The following is an 18,500-nucleotide window of genomic DNA, read 5'->3' as shown; positions in this document are numbered from 1 at the left end:
CATTCAGCCAAAGGAAACCATTTGACCCATTGTGTCTGTTTATCAGATACAAATCAACGAAGATATCCTTCCAAACATTTTTTTACTATCTCAGCTTGCTCATCAGATTGAGGATGATAAGATGAGCTATGAGCTAATTGAGTACCAAGACAAGAAAATAATTCTGTCCAAAAATTACTCGTGAAAATGGGATCTCTGTCACTTACAATAATCTTTGGGTTTCCATGTAGCTTTTGAATTGTTTCCATAAATGCAGTAGAAATTGTACTGGCTTTAAATCGATGTGATAATGCACAAAAGTGTGCATACTTGGTTAGTCTGTCAACTACCACCATGATGACACTCTTTCCCTAAGACTTGGGTAAACCTGTGATAAAATCCATTGAAACCTCCTCCCAACGTTGGCTTGGAATGGATAAAGGTTGTAATAGACCCGGTGTCTTAATTGTTTCAACTTTATTTTGTTGGCAAACCAAACATTCCGCCACAAACTTTTGAATATCTGATTTAAGGCCATCCCAAAAAAAATTCTTCTTAACCCCGTGGTAAGTTTTTGAAAATCCTGAGTGCCCTCCTAAGGGAGAAGTGTGCAATTCCATAAGAAACTTTTGTTTTAGCTGGGAATTCTTACAGAGGTATAAGTGATCTTTGTACCATAACGAATCATTTTGCCAGCTAAATGTATCAGACGTACTGGAATCTTGTTGTAACTTTCGAATAAGTGCCCACACTTCTTCATCATTCTTCCATTCCTCCCTTGCTTCATTTATCCAATCTGGTTGGATAATATAAATGGTGCACAACAATGCTTCCACATCCTCATCCTTTCTTGAGAGTGCATCTGCCACCACATTTTGCTTCCCTTTTTTGTAGATGATTTCAAAGTCATAACCCAACATCTTTGTGACCCACTTTTGTTGCTCTTCAGAGGATAATCTTTGTTCTAAAAAGTATTTTAAGGCTATCATGATCCGTTTTTACCTTGAAGTGTCTTCCCATTAGGTAGGGTCGCCATTTCTTAAGTGCATGGAGTATTGCCAACATTTCCTTCTCATAAATAGCTTTGCTTAAAAACTTTCCCTTGATTGGACGACTTTCAAAAGCAATGGGTCTTTCATCTTGCATTAGAACAGCACCAATTCCATTTCATGAAGCATCACATTCCATAATAAAGGTTTTTGTGAAGTCCATTGTAGTTAAGACCGGTGCTTGGCACATTGCCTCTTTAAGATGTTCAAAGGCCGTTGTTGCTTCCGGAGTCCATGAAAATGCATCTTTCTTCAATAATGTTGTTAGAGGTGCTACTATTCTCCCATAATTCTTAACAAACTTAAGATATACCCTGTCAACCTGAGAAATCCTCACAGATGCTTTATGGATGTGGGGATTTTCCATTCCTTAATGGCTTTAATTTTTCTAGGGTCTACCTTAACTCCTTCATGAGATACAATATGACCTACATATTCCACCTCCTAGACTCAAAAGAAACATTTGGATCTTTTGCATATAATTGTTTCTCCTCCAATAGTTGTAGCACCCTGTCAACATGTTCAACATGATCCTTCCAAGACTTGCTGTAGATTAGTATATCATCAAAAAATACTAACACAAATTTTCTAAGGAATGGTTTGAAAATTGAATTCATCAAACCTCGAAATGTTGAAGGTGCATTGGTAAGGCCAAAAGGCATGACCAAAAATTCATAATGACCCTCATGAGTTCTAAATGTTGTTTTCAGAATGTCTTCAGTCTTCATTCTGATTTGATGATATCCTGAATGAAGATCCAACTTGGTGAAGTAAATTGATCCATGCCATTCATCCAGTAATTCATCAATGACCGGAATGGGGAACTTATCTTTAATAGTAAGCTCGTTGAGCTCCCTATAATCCAGACACATGTGCCATGATCCATCCTTCTTGTGCACCAATACTACTGGAGCAAACAAAGAACTTTGACTCGATTGAATTATACCAGCCTCTAGCATTTCTGCAACCATACGTTCAATTTCACTCTTTTGGACATAGGGATATCTATACGGCCTGATGTTTGGAGGAACACTTCCTGGAATCAGATGAATAGCATGATCATGATCACGCATAGGTGGGAGACCTTTGGGAGTCTCAAATACCTTGGAATGATTGTCTAGGACTTTTTAGAGATCTGGAGAAATAGATGATTCCGATGTGGAAACATCTAGCGAACATAATTGTGCAATCACACCTCTTTGCTCCTTTTTTAGAAGCTTTGTCATACCATTAGAGCTGATTATCTTTCTTGGTTTCCATGCAATACCCCTTAATTCAACTTCCTTTCCTTCCATAGAAAATTGGATGAAAAGTTCTTGAAAATTAAAAGCTATTGTACCCAAGGATTGTAGCCATTGGACTCCTAGTACAACATCAGCACCTCCCATTGGAATGGAAAGCATTGGGCTAGTCAATAGATATTCTCCCATGGATAGCTTGATATTATGGCACTTTCCAGAGCAATTTATTGTTCCTCCATTTGCAATCATCACTTGACACTCTGGTGCTAGATATAGGAAGCAATTCAATTCTTTTGCTACCTTACAATGAATAAAATTGTGGGTGATTCCTGAATCAATCAACACTATTACCTTTTTCTTCTTGATTTGTCCTTCTATCTTGATGGTTTGAGGAGTGGTAATTCCCGCAAATGCATTACAAGACATGGTCGGATTTATTTTTTCTTCATCTAGGCTTTGTTCCTGGAGTATATCCTCTTCTTTTGACCTTTCTTGCTCCTTTTCTTCTTCCTCTTCACAATCTATGTAGAATAATTTCTTCTGAGCACACTTATGACCTTCAGTGTATTTGCTATCACAACTGTAACAAAGCCGTTTTGCTCTTTTTTCTTCCAATTGTTGCAGTGTCAACCTTATAGGTTGTGGAAGACTAGGGGCAACAACACTTCCATCTTTATAGTTGTGAGTGGTATGCTTCCTGGTTGCCATAATTTTGCTTTCCATTTTTCTTGCTAACCTGAATGCCTTCTCTAATGAATCAGGTTCCCAAAGGCGAACATCATGTTGGATATTATCCTTTAAAGACCCTATGAACACATCAATCCTATGCTCCTCTGGAATATCTTTTACCCTTATGTTCAATTTTTGGAATTCCTCAATGTGCTCCATTATTGAACCCTTTTGTTTGAGAGTTATCAATTGGCTAAAAAAAGTGTTGCTTTTTGTATCCTCATAATGTGCTATCAATTCTTCCGTAAAAATTGCCCAAGTGATAATTTTTTTACGAGAGCAAAGCCATTGATACCATACAAACTGATTTGGTTCCAAATATAAAGTTGCCATATGTACCTTTTGTGTGTTTTGCACATTATTGAGATCAAAGAATTGCTCCATCTGTAATATCCATGTGGCGGGATCCTTGCCATCAAAATTCCTCATATCGATTTTTGGAATATGGTGGATCTTTGATCCAACATTAGAGTCTATGGAATCATGATTAACATTTCTTTTGTTCACATCATGAGTTTCCTTTACAACCTTTTCACCATTAGTAAGTATTTCTTGTAGAAAATTTGTCAAATCTGTCTTCAAATCTGCCATGTTTGTCTTCAAATCTGCCATGTCTCTCTTCAAATCTATCTTCTAATCATCCATCTTAGCTTCCATGCCCTTTATATTAGATTCCACGCCATTTATCTTAGATTCCACACCATTTATCTTAGCTTCTGTTAGCTTTTGTGAGCGTGACATTTGTTGCACTTGTTCTTGTAATTTTGATATATCATGTAGCATTTCTTCCTCTCCCTCATGAGTCATGCTAGAGCTTTCATGTTCCTTACTAGGTGTTTGCATTTTCTTTCCTCGGGGCATCAGTTACCAATAATAATTCTTTACTATGCCCTTTGAATTCCTTCAAACCAAGCTTACACAAAAATTTAAAAAAAACTACACACCTTTTTTCACTTTGTAGAAGCCTGATATTGAATCCGATGTATCTCTGTAGATTCAGATCCTCTAGTTATGAAATTGTGATCTATAGTAGCCTTCTGTGTCCTCTTTCCAATGCCACAAGTCTGACCCAAATTGGATTCTCCAAGGAAGAGTTATACGAAATCTTCCACAGTGACTTGATTATAGACTAGTTCATTAGAGCGAACTTGTACGACGTGCCACGAGTCACTGTTTCGACCTTTGGATCTAAAAAATGCATAAAAGGAACTACAGTATGTCCTCTTTCTATACCTTCTCATGAAATTTCAATCCGATCCCCAGAGAGAAAGTTATGACGATTTTCCCCAGGTCACCTGTTTGGAATGTAATTCAGGAGTCTGCAAAAAGACCAACTTCCTCAGATCATATCTCTGCAAATATAGCGCGAAAAGCTTTGAAATTTGGACCCGAGGTTCAGCACGATTTCTTCTCAAATGGGTTTTTTTTGCAACTTCTGAAAATTCGCAGAAACAATTTATAGCGAAAATGCCACAATGACCTGTTTGGAATAGTGAAACCCTAGAATCCAAAGCTCTGATACCAAATCTTATGAAACCAGCTCAAGAAAAGATAGAAAAGATAGATCAACACCTTAAAATTCAGCCTCTTCAAGGGGGAAACCTCCTTTACATTACATAAATGAACAATTCTTGGATGATTCAGATGACAAAACCTCCTTTCTATATATAGGAGTCTGAGGAGTCACAATATAATCCAACCGACCTAACAATAATAATATAAAGCCACAAAAATAACAATAGAGGGATTCTATGGGGCACAGTAATAACAATATGGGGGCAATAGGGGCACAACAATATTAATAAGTGGTATAACTACAATAGTAATGGGGTAATCACTAGTATTATAGGGACCCAACATGGCCCAATGAGTGGCTGGGGTGGGGCGGGACGATAGGACCTAGCCCCCGCACCACCCCAGTGGACAACAGTCGGCCCTAAGCCCCCCCCCCCACCCCGGTGGCCCAATGGTTTACTCTCATCTGCCCCACCCCGGTGGGCCAATGGTTTACTCTCATCCGCCCCTCCCCACCCTAGCTACCCAACGACCGACCGGGGTGGCGGGCTGATTTTTCGGGGTGGGGCGGTAGGGAGATGTATTTTTTTAATTTCTTATTTTATTTTTATATTTTTTTTAAATTATTATGTTTTACAAAATTAATTATTATTTATTGTTTTGTTTGTTAATTTAAGCTACTATTTTTTTGTAATTTACTCATTTCTATATGTGTATTTTTTTTGTAGGAAAATGGCATCAAACAATATTTGTGTCAATCTTTCTAGACCAAAGATTGAAAAAATTAAAGGTGAATCCTCAAAAATCATTGTTGAACGAACCAAACCTGAGCTGATAGCTACAAATCTTTCAAGTGCCTCTAATGATATGAAGATGATTTCACACTAGAAGAAATCAAAAGAAGTGAGACTTCCAGAAAATATATGGTACGTGAAAGAAAGAAAAGGCAAAGATGTGCATATATATATATCTATATGTTGATATCGCTACTAGTAGTAGAATTTATGAGGTGTTGAGAAAGGTCATAGACATGTGTTTGTATCGGACACTGAAGTTGTTTATATACTTACAAAACTGCCCAAGTCAAATGACAAGATTAAATATCAGTTATTATATTCATTGTATGACAAGAGAGAGGTATCTACAAAGTTGTGTAAACAAATCATAAATATGATTACACAATATATTGTAAGTATTGTTATTTATTTTTGTGTTTTGTGTTATTGTAACTCGCTCATTGTGTTTTTATAAGTTAGTTTTTATTGACATATGATATTTTGTTTGACAGGATTTTTTTGAAAGTCTTTAAATTATGTTGGGAGGCATTCATTTCATAGAGCGATATGTTATGAGTGTTGTCAACAGTTTCTACCCAGGGTCAGAAGAATATATGGCAAACAAGAAAAAAGTAGTAATTCACGACGCTACAAAACTACATCCAAAGGATCATAAGAAAATGCCTCTATTGGATAAATCTACAAAAGGTAGACATGTTACTTTTTAAGATGCGGAAGTTGAAACTGACACGGAAAAATATGTTTCCATTACTGAGGATGACATTGGAACTAATGTTAGAAAGTATAAGAGCCATAAAAGAGGAAAGGTAACAATGCCCAGGAATGTCTCTGTTGTAGTTAATGATGATAATGTTAGGAGGAAGAAAAGTAAAGTTGAATATTCCCAAGTAGTCATTACCAATAGTGAAGATCTTAGTGAAGCTTCAAAATAAAGTAGGGAAATCATTACACTAGGAGCTGATTTAGAGGACGTCATTATTAAAACAAAACAAAATTCCATTCAATAGAACTTGAAGAAGAGAAACTTAATTGAGAGTGGTCATACATTTCAACTCAATGTGAGACAAATCTATAAGGCAAGTGAAGGACAATGTAAATATCAAATCAGAAAGCCACACCACCTGCATGTTCACAACTTGAGGACATTGATGAGGTACAATCCATATGCTCATGTGGTTAATTATGTGCTTCTTGTTTATCTAGTTCAAGTTCCCAACAAAGAAGAATTTGATAAGTCAAAATATTTTGAATACAATTATTATGTGTTTTGGGGGAACCATTTTGTTTAAGCTGAATGACAATTGATGGAGGAATATCCCGATAACCCACATTTTGAAACAATGAAATGTATCATTTATGCTACTTTATCAGATACAGAAGCAAGGTTAGTGGCATGGGATCATAATTCAGAGAATGAGTGGAGGATGTCTATGACCTTCATCCAAAGGGTTAGATTTATTCATAGTGAATTTGAAGAAAAATGTGGCGGGGATAAAATTAATGTTACTATAGATTTCCGAAAGGAATGTTGTATGGAAATAGGCTATCAAATTTAGGAGAAAATCAATTCAAAAGGCAACAGATTAAATACTGATATGTTCAGAGGTATTGATAACATTTTCCAGTCGGCATTTAGAAATGGAGAGGTACGAGAATTGATTAATGAGATTTTTAGCATGTGGAGAACATTGGCATTAAAAAGCAGAAGGCCAAAAGGTCTAAACCATTGATATGTAGCAATAGTAAATTAGGTCCTAAAATGAAGGAGCTTCCAGAAGATATTACTATCACACCTTTGAGAGCATTGCAAGAAGTGAAGGATGAAAAACTTGTCAAAGAAAAATTATCTTGTGTGAGGTTAGGGGAATTATCATTGGAGGAAATGTCTGAGGAAATTCAAAAGTAAGTTTGTTGAATTATTTTTACTTATTTCTAGATTATAATTTTCTTTTAAATATAACATATTGTTCTTGGTAGTATTTGTTATACAATAACAAATGGTTAAATTGGTGAATGAATATAGTTGGGATGATGTTGTACGCAACTATCTAGATTCAAGTTCTACATCAACAATAATTTTTTTTTATCTTGCATTAGAAAGGTATGTTGATTTATACAGTCACTTTTATTCATCTGTGTACTATATTTATTTTATAACGTATACATATATTTGTTTATTTTATTGAAGATGAGGAAGGATGCAACTGGAGCACCAAATAGTTTAAGAACCTTTATTGAAAAAATTAAGATTGAAAGGCTGAAGAAGCAGCGTCTTAAGAATTTTGAACTTGATCATAATATTACTCATTTCATTTGGAATGGACTTCATACTATTCAATATCAAGTAATACAAGGTGACTGCAAAGACATTGCTAAACTCATTCCTAAAAGGGATTATGCCCTAGTTATTGCAGATATTCCCCATGGTCTCAATATCCCAAACATTGACTATGATAGTGACAATTATACTTATCAAGCTCTTAGTAAAGTGGTTGCGGGATTGTAGAAGTCACATCATCACCATTATGGAGATTTGTGACATTTTATTCAGACACACAATTGGCAATGTTATTGTTAAGCTTCAAGGGAAAAACAAGCTCAAGGATGCAACTTACATGGTAAGACGTTGAAAATGTATGTTTGATTAAAATTAAAAAATTAATGTATATACAAGTTAATTGAAATTTTTCTATTTCATGTTATACACAAAAGTCAAATATTCTTAATCGTGAAGATCAACCACTTATAAATGATTGTGAGTTCATCAATATCGATAGTTGGGAAAAAGATGATATATATATGTCTATGCTTTTTAATTGGGTATATGGAAAGAGTCATAGCCAAGTACTGGCTTATGATGTTGTTTTGAGAAAACTAACATATGAAGACAAAGAAGAAAAAGGAGAGATAGTTAACATTTATCAAAAACCATAGTTATTGGTTAACTGTCTTATAGACATATGTCCAAATGAAAGGGATTGGGTTTTGGATTTATTTCTTGGCTCAGGTAAGTTTTATTATATGGAATTGAATTTCAATATCTTATTTCTTAATTTATATGTCATTATACTAATTTACTTCATTATTTCTTTTGTGCTTTATAATTAAGTACGACGTTAGCATGTTTCATACAAAAAGGAAGAAATTGCATTGCCATTGAAAAAGATACAGTACAGTGCAATTTTACTCAGCAAAGAATTATTTCCCCTCCATTTCTTCCATATGAAATGCAAGAAATTGGGTTGAAGAAAGCGGATTTTAGTGAATCACATGTGGCAAAAAGGGAAAGGAACCTCAACCACCATTACATGGAATGATTAGAAAGGCATACATTGGGAGATTCACACACATCAAAGATCCATTAGAAGAGGAAAATGAGCAAAATGAATCAGAAAGTATTGTGGAAGAAGACAATGATGAAACTCTCGAGGATGAAGAGTTTGGATTACGTGATATTGTTAATAAAATTTAACTTATGCTTTGAAATCAAGCTCATTTTTTGTAACGATTAGTTAGTTATACTTCTAATGTTCTGACTTTGACATTTTATGAGAAGAATAAGCATTTAATTAATGTTGTTATGTGTTTAATATTTGTATTATGTGATTTTAACATTAATTTTTATGTTAATAATTATTTTTTGAAAAAAACAACGATTATTATTATTTTTTTGACATGAAATCATAAAAATAAAAAAAATATTATTTAACCATTTTTTGTTAAAATTTTCCAATAAAAATTGTGATTTTGACATGTCATTTCTAGCAAAAAATTATCAAAATGTGTAATTTTTTAGTTATATTTATGTTGAAAATGGTTATTTTTATGTCAATCATTAAAAATTATTGTTTTTTAGAGACAATTATTTGATGTGCATTGAAAAATTAATTAACGATATATATAGAATATCAAAAATTTAAAATATCAACTTTCTTCTTTAAATATGCAAAACAATAAAAACCTCACTACAAAAAAAAGAAAAAGAAATTAAAAACAAGAAAATTTGAAGAAGAAGACCACTTCAAAAATTGTTAAATTTAGAAAATAATTATTTACATTTGATACATTAGAAAATTTAAAGTCAAAAATTAGGTCTTTTAAAAAAAGGGCCTGATGCAGAATCACCACTTTTTTAAATCAACATGCAAATCACTAACATTCTAAGTAATGTACATAAAAAAATTTAAAGTGCCAAAAACTATGCTAAAAAAAAAATATGTGTATTGTGCATTGCCACTTTTCAAAATCGGGTCACTTTTTTGCTACTTCTATGAAATGAGTAATAATATTAGTTTCCATTTCAAAATTTACATTATTGAGTGTCGAGCCAAGCCATCACTAATGGATGAGTTGAAGGCTTCCACATCAGATGCATGTTTTGACTCTGAGTCAGAACCTGACAAGGGGAATGATAGAGGGAAGTGAATTATTGACATGGAGCCCAGTGCCACCATTTCCACCACGAATATCGAGAATATCGAGCTCGAAGATTTAGTGGAGGCGGAGATGCTCTTCCACTCATAGAAGTGGGTGAAGGTATTTTTCACCATAGTTCATTGGCGATAGCGGAAGCCAAAAGAACCTCATTTTAGCAGAGATTGGGAAGTTGTTGGGCCTACCAACCACACCACACTTGAAACCGTATGCCATCGGGTGGCTTCACCATGTACAAGATCTCTACATCAGCCAGCAGTGTCACCTTCCTTACAACATCAAGCCCTTCACATATGAGGTATTGTTTGATGTTTCTCCTCTTGAAGTTTGTGATTTATTATTAGGAAAGCCATAATTGTGGAAGTGTCATGTTGTGTATGATTCTAGGTGTCACACTATTATTATTTCTTTGGGAAATAAGCTATACCAGATACTAAAGGTAGCACTACCTACCACCATCTCTTGGATATCTATCAAGCGATGCAGTACGATCATTTTCCAGACCACGAAAAATTCTTTCCTTATGATTCACCCTAAGGGAAAGAAGAAGATTGTGGCCACATCCATCGCCTCCATATAGGGCTACTCTACATGATAATTGCAAATGGACAAGGTCACGGAGGAGTACAGCGAGATCTCCACCTCACCCACAGGCGTACCGCTACACTTTCAGGTCAAGCACTCCACCAATCTGACCCCATACATGCCGGTACACAACTAGCCAATCTATTGATGCTCTATTCTCAATAACGATGAAATCAAGAGGTACACTTTGGTAGCTCAATCGTGTTTGTACAAAAGAAGGATGGGACTTGGAGACTCTGTATTGACTATCAGGCACTGAATAAGATAACTGTTCGAAATAGGTATCCAATGACATCGATTGATGACCTTCTCAACTAGCTCAAGGGGGAAAAATATTTAAACAATATTGACTTGAAGTCCATATATCACCAAGTACTAATCAAACCCTCCAATGTGTGGAAGACTTCCTTCAAATCCAGGGAGGGCCTTTTGGACTAGCTGGTCATGCCTTTCGGGTTGAAGAATGACCCAACAATCTTCATGAGGCTAATGGATAACATCTTATGGCCCTTCACCAAATTATTCATGCTAGTGTATTTGGACGACATCGTCATATTCAACCAGAGTTGGAAAGAGCAACTCCACCATATTCGACAAGTCCTCCAAACCTTGCGACAACACAAATTGTTTGCCAATTTGGAGGAATGCACTTTTTCTTTGACCCAGGTTCAATATATCAGGTACATCATTGATGAGATGGGTGTGCATGTGGATGTAGTCAAGATACAGGTTTTTCGGGATTGGCGAGCCCCAATCAGTCTAACAGGGCTCCACAAGTTTCTGGGTCATGCCAATTTCTATTGTGGGTTCATGTTGGCGTTCTCTCATATCACTTGGCATTTGAGTCAGGCCACCAAGGATGGAGTGGAAGCAAAGTTCTTTTGGTTTGAATCCTAACAAAAGGAATTCGTCAAGTTGAAGTATCGCCTCTACTCTACAGCAATGATCATATTACCTAACTTGCAACGACCATATGAGATTAAGACAAATGCCTCTACATATTCTATTGGTGTAGTTCTTACTCAGTAGGGGCATCCAATGGCATATCACAGTGAGAAATGTTTAGACATAATATGGAAGTATGCCACCTATGACAAAGAGATGTATTCCATTATGGAGGCCTGTCAACAATGGAAACATTACATTATGAGGAAGGAAACATACATCCATACAGACCACTCGCCCTTGTAGTTCATAAAAACACAAGGAAAGTTACAGAATGATCTCCATCATAAATGGTCCACACACCTGCAATAGTACAATTTGAACATTAAGTACAAGAATGGAAGAACTAATAATGTTGTAGACTACCTCAGTCGATTATCGTTCATCATGCTAACCACTATGATTGAATCTTGTGGATAGGAGACTTCGAGGTAGCAACGTCTTTACAAGAGCAATCCAGAAATCAGAAAAACATAATAGATTCTCTTGGAAGGAAAGAAAGTTCTAGATTTTCACCTCTAGGGTTAAGTGTTATGCCACCTAGGACACCTCTGTGTTCCTTCAAGAAAGCGTGCCAAGATGATTTGGGAGGCACACTATTGTCATGTCGCTAGGCATTTCAAAGTAGAGAAAACAGTGCAACTATTGCATAAGTATTTCTATTAGTTGAACCTTCAACATCATGATGGGAAGAACATAACATCCTGCACTGTCTATGCCATTTCCAAACCGACCATTAAGATTCAAGGCCTATATACTCTTCTACCTACTCCTATTCGACCTTGGGAATCCATCTCAATGGATTTCATGTCATGCCTTCCTTCTACTAATCATGGAAATGAATGTCTTTTCATGGTCATCGACAAATTCTCTACATGGCCATTCTAGCAGATTGCAAGAAGAGTATCACAACAAAATCCACTACTAAGATCTTTTTTGAATGAGTTTGGGTACACTTTCGGATCCCACAGACCTTTCCCTCAAATTGGGACAACAAGTTCTTGTGTACATTTCTGTCAAGCCTCTGGTCGATACTGATACCAAGCTCAATAATTCCACGACCTTCCACCCACAAACTGATGGCCAGACATAAGTTGTCAATAGTATTATCATGCACATTCTACTCATGTACAACTTGAAGCATCCATGAACATGGGATAAAATCCTCCCCTATGTCCAACACAATTACAGCATAGATCTCCATATCTCAACTGGTAATAGTCCCTTTCAGGTGGGGTTGGGATTTCAACCTCTATGTCCCATTAATGTCTAGGATGATTCGACGCATGTCTAGGTCAAAGCTTATAGGGATAACTACTTCATTGAGCATATTCAACACATCCACCAACATGTCCATGACATATTGGACTGATTCAACGCTAAGTACAAGTAACATCATGATCAACATCGGGTGCCACATAGGTTCCAGGTGGGTGACACAGTTTGGTTATATTTGTAGGAGGGGCACCTTGATGGGTCCGACTGTAAACTCCACTCACTATTGTCACATACCTCATTACTACTGGATTTTTTTTTTTTTTTTTAATTTATATTCACAACTATAAATACCATCTATGACTATTTCTTCACTTATTGTCTGTTAAGACTACCTTCTTTTCCTCTTTTCTAAAGAAGAATTAAAACATTAACCCTTTCTATCTCAATAGTAAAAATTAATACTAGACCTGCAATTCCTACTTATATTGGTTAATACTTCACATATACTCTATTATATTACCATTAACACCATTATCCACTATGCTACCAAGGCATTTTATTAGTAGAACTGACCTACAGTATTGTTAGAAAAATTATATATTACAGAGCAATGGAACAGATAAAATATATTTCATAAATATAAACAGATAAAACACATAAAACAACGGAGACATAGATATACGTGGTTCACCCAATTTGGGCTACGTCCACAGAGAAATAGCCAGTCCTTCCTTTTATATTATCCAGCAAAATGAAGCGATACAACCTACAAAAGATCCACTGTAATTCCCTCTTCATCGTCACACAATCTCATCTCTCTTTCTCACTCCGAATACTGATCTACATAGACGCAATACAATTCCCTGATATATAGTTAGGGGTTTCCTTCTAGAGAAAAAAACCCTAAATTAAACATAACTTCTACCGTCAAATCTGTGCCTAATGAATGGCCCAAATTGACTATGAAATTACAACATCTTGCAGGGCAATTTTACATCTATTTTTAGGTTCAGGGACACTACCCCCGACCCCCCACCAGGGGGGGCTCCCAAAGATCGCACTAGCCCCCCCTTGGAACCCCCTTGCAGCACAAATATTATGGGTGGCATTGTTTCCACATTATGAACTGGGGTCCAATGCAGTGATACCTCTAAATAAAGAAGATAATCAGGCTCCATAGCCAACAATCTCCCACTTGGAGATTGATTATAGCAACTCCACCACTACTTCATTTGCTGGATAATGACTCCACTTTGGATCTGGTTGTTTCTAATCTTCTTCATCATACTTGAAGACCAATTGAAACTAAGTAGAATCCTAGTTTCTCCCTGGTTACAGCTTTTGTTAACATATCTGTAGGATTCTGGCTAGTGTGTACCTTTTCCATTTTCAACTGTCCATCTTCCAACACTGGCCGTATGAAATGGTACATGAGCTATATATGTTTAGTCTTGGAATGAAATGCAGAGTTATTTGCAAGATGTATGTGTTACAGGTCTATTTGGGCACATCACCCTCGACATTCACATCATTACAATTAGGGCTCATCAAAACCTAATTCAGTTGTTACATGTCCTAGACAAGCCATCACATTTAATGCGTCCATCCATGAAAGTTTCCTAGCCTGAAGCCTTGCTAAAATGCCTCCTTGGGAAACCAGCACAGCCTTGGTCAGGGGTAACTTGGCTGTAATGTAGGTAGTCCCATTCAGGCTTGCACTTTAGTGCACTTAGGCCCACTTACACCTGCGCTGGGTGAGAATGAGCAAAATTTGCATAGGGTTCTGGGAATATTCCTTGATTCTAGATCATTCTAGAAGGATCCCATATCTTATCTCATCTTATGAGCTCAGATTTGGATAGGCTATGGATCAATTAACCTCCTATCCTCTCATACCTTGCTCCATTGAAACTAACTCCAATTTTGGAAGGCCATTCAATATCCAATTTATGACAAAACCACCTCCATTTCCCTATAAATTGAGCACTCATCATAGTGATCAAGGGGCTAGAATCTGAATATTGTAAGGAAATACTATTGGTTTGAGATTTGAGTTCATGTCAAGTAATGTTATGCTGCTAGATTGGTGTTCTTTTGTTGTGATGAGGGTTGGATTGAAGTTGGATGAGTGACACGAGATCGAACCGCATTGGGTGAAACTCTTCCTTCTACATTAATAAAGTTGTTTATTTATTTTCTCATATTCTTGTTCATATCTATGATGATTATGTGCTTCAATGTTGTCGATTCCATTGGTTTATAGTAGATAGATCATGTATGCTTTGATCGTTGTCGTTTCTGTTTCTGTTGACACAAGTACCAATTGAGAAGATTCAATTCAAGTGGGAGCAACGAGAGAAATTAAAAGGAGATCAAGGAAGCAAAAGTCTACAAGCAATTTCCTTCATTTCATCTATATATTATAGGAAAAACTTAAACTACTTTCTTTCTGTTGTTCTAAGTGTAGCTACCCACTTAGGGAAAATGTGTTTATCTCTAGATACAAATTCCATATAATAAATTGGCGAATCTGCTGGGGAATGACTGTCATTCCTGGTAGTGTATCCTCATCATATTACATCCTAGTAGACTATTCTTGACTTCACTGATCTCTTTTCGATCATTTTGCAGTGTTTTTGGTAAAAAATTGTGCTTGAATGTCTCTTGATTTGACTGTCTAGCACCAGCGCAGTGTTGGTCTGGACACAGTGCACTGTAGAGCAACCTTAGCTTAGAGACAGTGCACTGCAGTGCACTATCTCTCACTCTAGGCTGCGCTGATCCCTATTAGGCTAACAAACCCACCTTTGGCCTGGTTTTTTCCAAATTTGCTTCTGATGTTGTTCGCTGAGAGATCAATGTTTTCTATGGTTCTGAAATTAGTTTGTATTTCTTCTCCTAGCCCTACTTTAGCCTTGATAGTTTAGTTTTTCTCAAGTGATTTCTTTATCATTATCAATTCATTGTCAAAGTTAGCTTACATCGATTAGTCTTTCCTGAAAAAGAAGTGTCCTAAAGTCTTCATTTCTTTGAAAAAGAAACCGCTGTAAAGTCTTTGTTTCTTGCAAAAAGCATTAATTGATTGTATGTGCATTTAGTTTCCTTTTGTTCATCTAAACATTAAAGGAAATGAAAAGAAAAACTTGCATTATGCATTTAGAGGTTTGTGTGTGCTTGTAGGAATAGTATAGGGAAAGTTGCATTAGATGTGCTCTATGCTCTTTGTTTAAAGATTTTGATTGCTCTATCCCTTTTAGTTATGGTTTTCATTATTCAAATCAAATGAAAAGAATGTTTCTCATTTTTTTTGCATTCCAGGAGTTTCCGAAACATTACGCTATGAACCTGAAAGACAAATTTTTAAACAAGATCTACTAAAATTTATCTCAATTAACCTAATGGAGCATTGTAAGTTAAGGCATAACATTTAGAGTTCTAGGCTAGAGACGTGTTCCAGTATCATTAAACATAGTGGCTGTTGCTAATGTTCTGCGATACATTCTGAGTGCGATACCTCATTCCATGTACATAAGTAGATCGTAGCTTGTCCATGTACTTTCGGGTATATAGGGTGGTGTTATAGTACAAAAAGTATAAAGGAATGCTCTCACGCTGCAGTTTCGCATTAGAAAGCGCTAACAAAGATTGGGCCTCCACGTACTTTCAGGGATATATGGGAGGACTACATTAGGTTGCTATCCATCCATAGGTAACCGAGTTAGCTACCTTGTATACTATGACACACCGAACACAACATTCAGGGAGATTTCTTGCACGTATGTTAAGTAATTGGTTTACTGAGGCAGTATATTGCAGTTCACAGTTACTTGGTAATCCTTTTGCCTAGATTATCCCTCTTTTGTTTTATTATGTTATCTTGAATAGAATAAAATTAATTGACCGTGGATAACATCCTCCACATCACTCCTTAGTTGATCTTAGGTTGAGACATATGGCAACAACTCCGGAGTCCACTGATCAAGGAATTCCTTTTGATGGGAATCCTAGTCCTTTTCCTCCTTTTGGAAGTATTGGTGCTCCATATATGGCTACATTATCCCTTTTGAGATTTACCATTGGCTTTCCAGTATGGTTTTTTTTAACCACCTTGGTTCAAAATGTCGTGATTTCTCCGCAATCGAGTACTCCTCCAACTGGACAAAATCAATCTCCAGTTGATCCTAAAGTTGACCCTTTACCTTCTTCGTCGGTTGTTTCTTCCTCCCCTTATTCCTCTTCACCTAGTGAAAGTATTGACACTAGTAACCAGGTGGATAAGAAGAAGAAGAAAGGGAAGAAGAAGAAGAAGAAAATTCAACAGGGAGGCAACCAAGCAACCATTGCTTCAAATGAAACTTCTAATGAGAAACCATCTGATAAGCCTCACAAACTTTGATATCCTTGCAAACTTTGTATGGGAGACAATATTCTACTAAATTATTCTAGTATTCCCCAAATCTTATAAGAATGGTCTACTCATTCACATCATCCTGTGTCATCAACATTTGGTGATCATGTTGGTGACACACCATCAACTAGTGGTAGTAAAGTTCATGGAATGAATGGTACAGTTATGTTTCCCTGTAAGTTATGTGAAGGGAAACACCCCATTCACCTTTGTCCCTATCTGGATGAAGCCCAGAAAGTGTCGGATAACTGTCCTACTTCTCTACTGTGACTTCCATCTGGTTACAGGAGACTCTCCCTTAATCCTTCACTAGTCAATGAAGTGACTGACCCAAATCAACTATCGGTCAAACCCACTCTCTCTGAATGTGAATCCCATGAGTCTATACCTGAACAATCATAGGTCGAGGAAACATTTGACCCGATTTCACCTTCAGTTAACTGTACCTTTCCCATAGAGAGTAAGTATGATACCACTCAGGTTCTTTTCATTTCTTCAGATTCTAATGAGCTTGGAGGGAACCCTCCAATTCCATCAAGACAGGAGGAAAATCCTCTCGTTCTCGTAACTGAAGGGGGTAATTATCCCGTTGTTACGGTACCCCCTCCAGGTAGTCTCGTCACTTCCTTTGATTGGAATCTACTGGCAGGATGTCATCTTCCTTCTTATGTGCCTTTCCAGATAATAGTACAGGTTTATAATATGACTGTATTTGGCACAATTATAGATGAAGGTTCATCTGTGAGTATCATTTCCTCCACTGCTTGGCAAGTGCGTGGTTCACTGCCACTTGTGCCTGTTACCCAGAATCTATTTGCTTTTAACAGACGAACCAGTCAACCATTGGGGATCCTTCCTCAGTTACCTATTACTTTGGGAGGAAAAATTGTTTATCTCAATGTGGTGGTAGTCTTGGGCCCTTTAGATTACAATTTACTTCTTGGGCGTGACTATGTTTATGACATGGGAGCCATTGTTTCAACAATCTTTTGAGTGATATGTTTCTCGCATGAAGGCAGAATTGTCACCATTGACCAGCTTTCATTTCCTAGTCCAAATATGGCTTCTAGTCAACCATCTTACCTAAATGGTCCTTTTGTCCCAATGGTATCTTCCCTGCCACAGGTCAATTATGTGGCAACCCATTCCATCCTTACATCAACTAACGATTAATTCCGTGATGTTGTGCATTATGTATTGGGGGCATTGGAACCAGATCTCTCTAATGGATTCCTTGCTACGTATCCCTTCTAGAGCATTGTTCTCCCATATGATGTGAACCACTTGGAAGTCATGACCTCTTATGGGTCGTGATCAAGGAATATGAGCATAGTTCTTTGTCTTGTGTCAAGCACATTAAAAAATGAAACAAGGAATATGAGGATAGTTCCTAGTATTGTGTCAACCTTGTTAAAAACTGAAACAAATGGTATGAGGATAGTTCCTGGTCTTGTGTCAACCTCATTAAAAAATGAAACAAGGAATATGAGGATAGCTCTTTTACTGTGTCAAACTCATTAAAAAATGAAACAAGTCCCAGAGCATAGTTCCTTGTCTTGTGTCAAGCTCCTTAAAAAATTAAACAAGGAATCAGAGCATA

Source organism: Pinus tabuliformis, chromosome 2_2 (genome assembly GCF_031772625.1).
Source record: "Pinus tabuliformis cultivar Carrire ecotype Pingquan chromosome 2_2, CPIR1, whole genome shotgun sequence".
Classification (NCBI taxonomy): domain Eukaryota; kingdom Viridiplantae; phylum Streptophyta; class Pinopsida; order Pinales; family Pinaceae; genus Pinus; species Pinus tabuliformis.
This window is presented reverse-complemented; position numbering follows the sequence as displayed.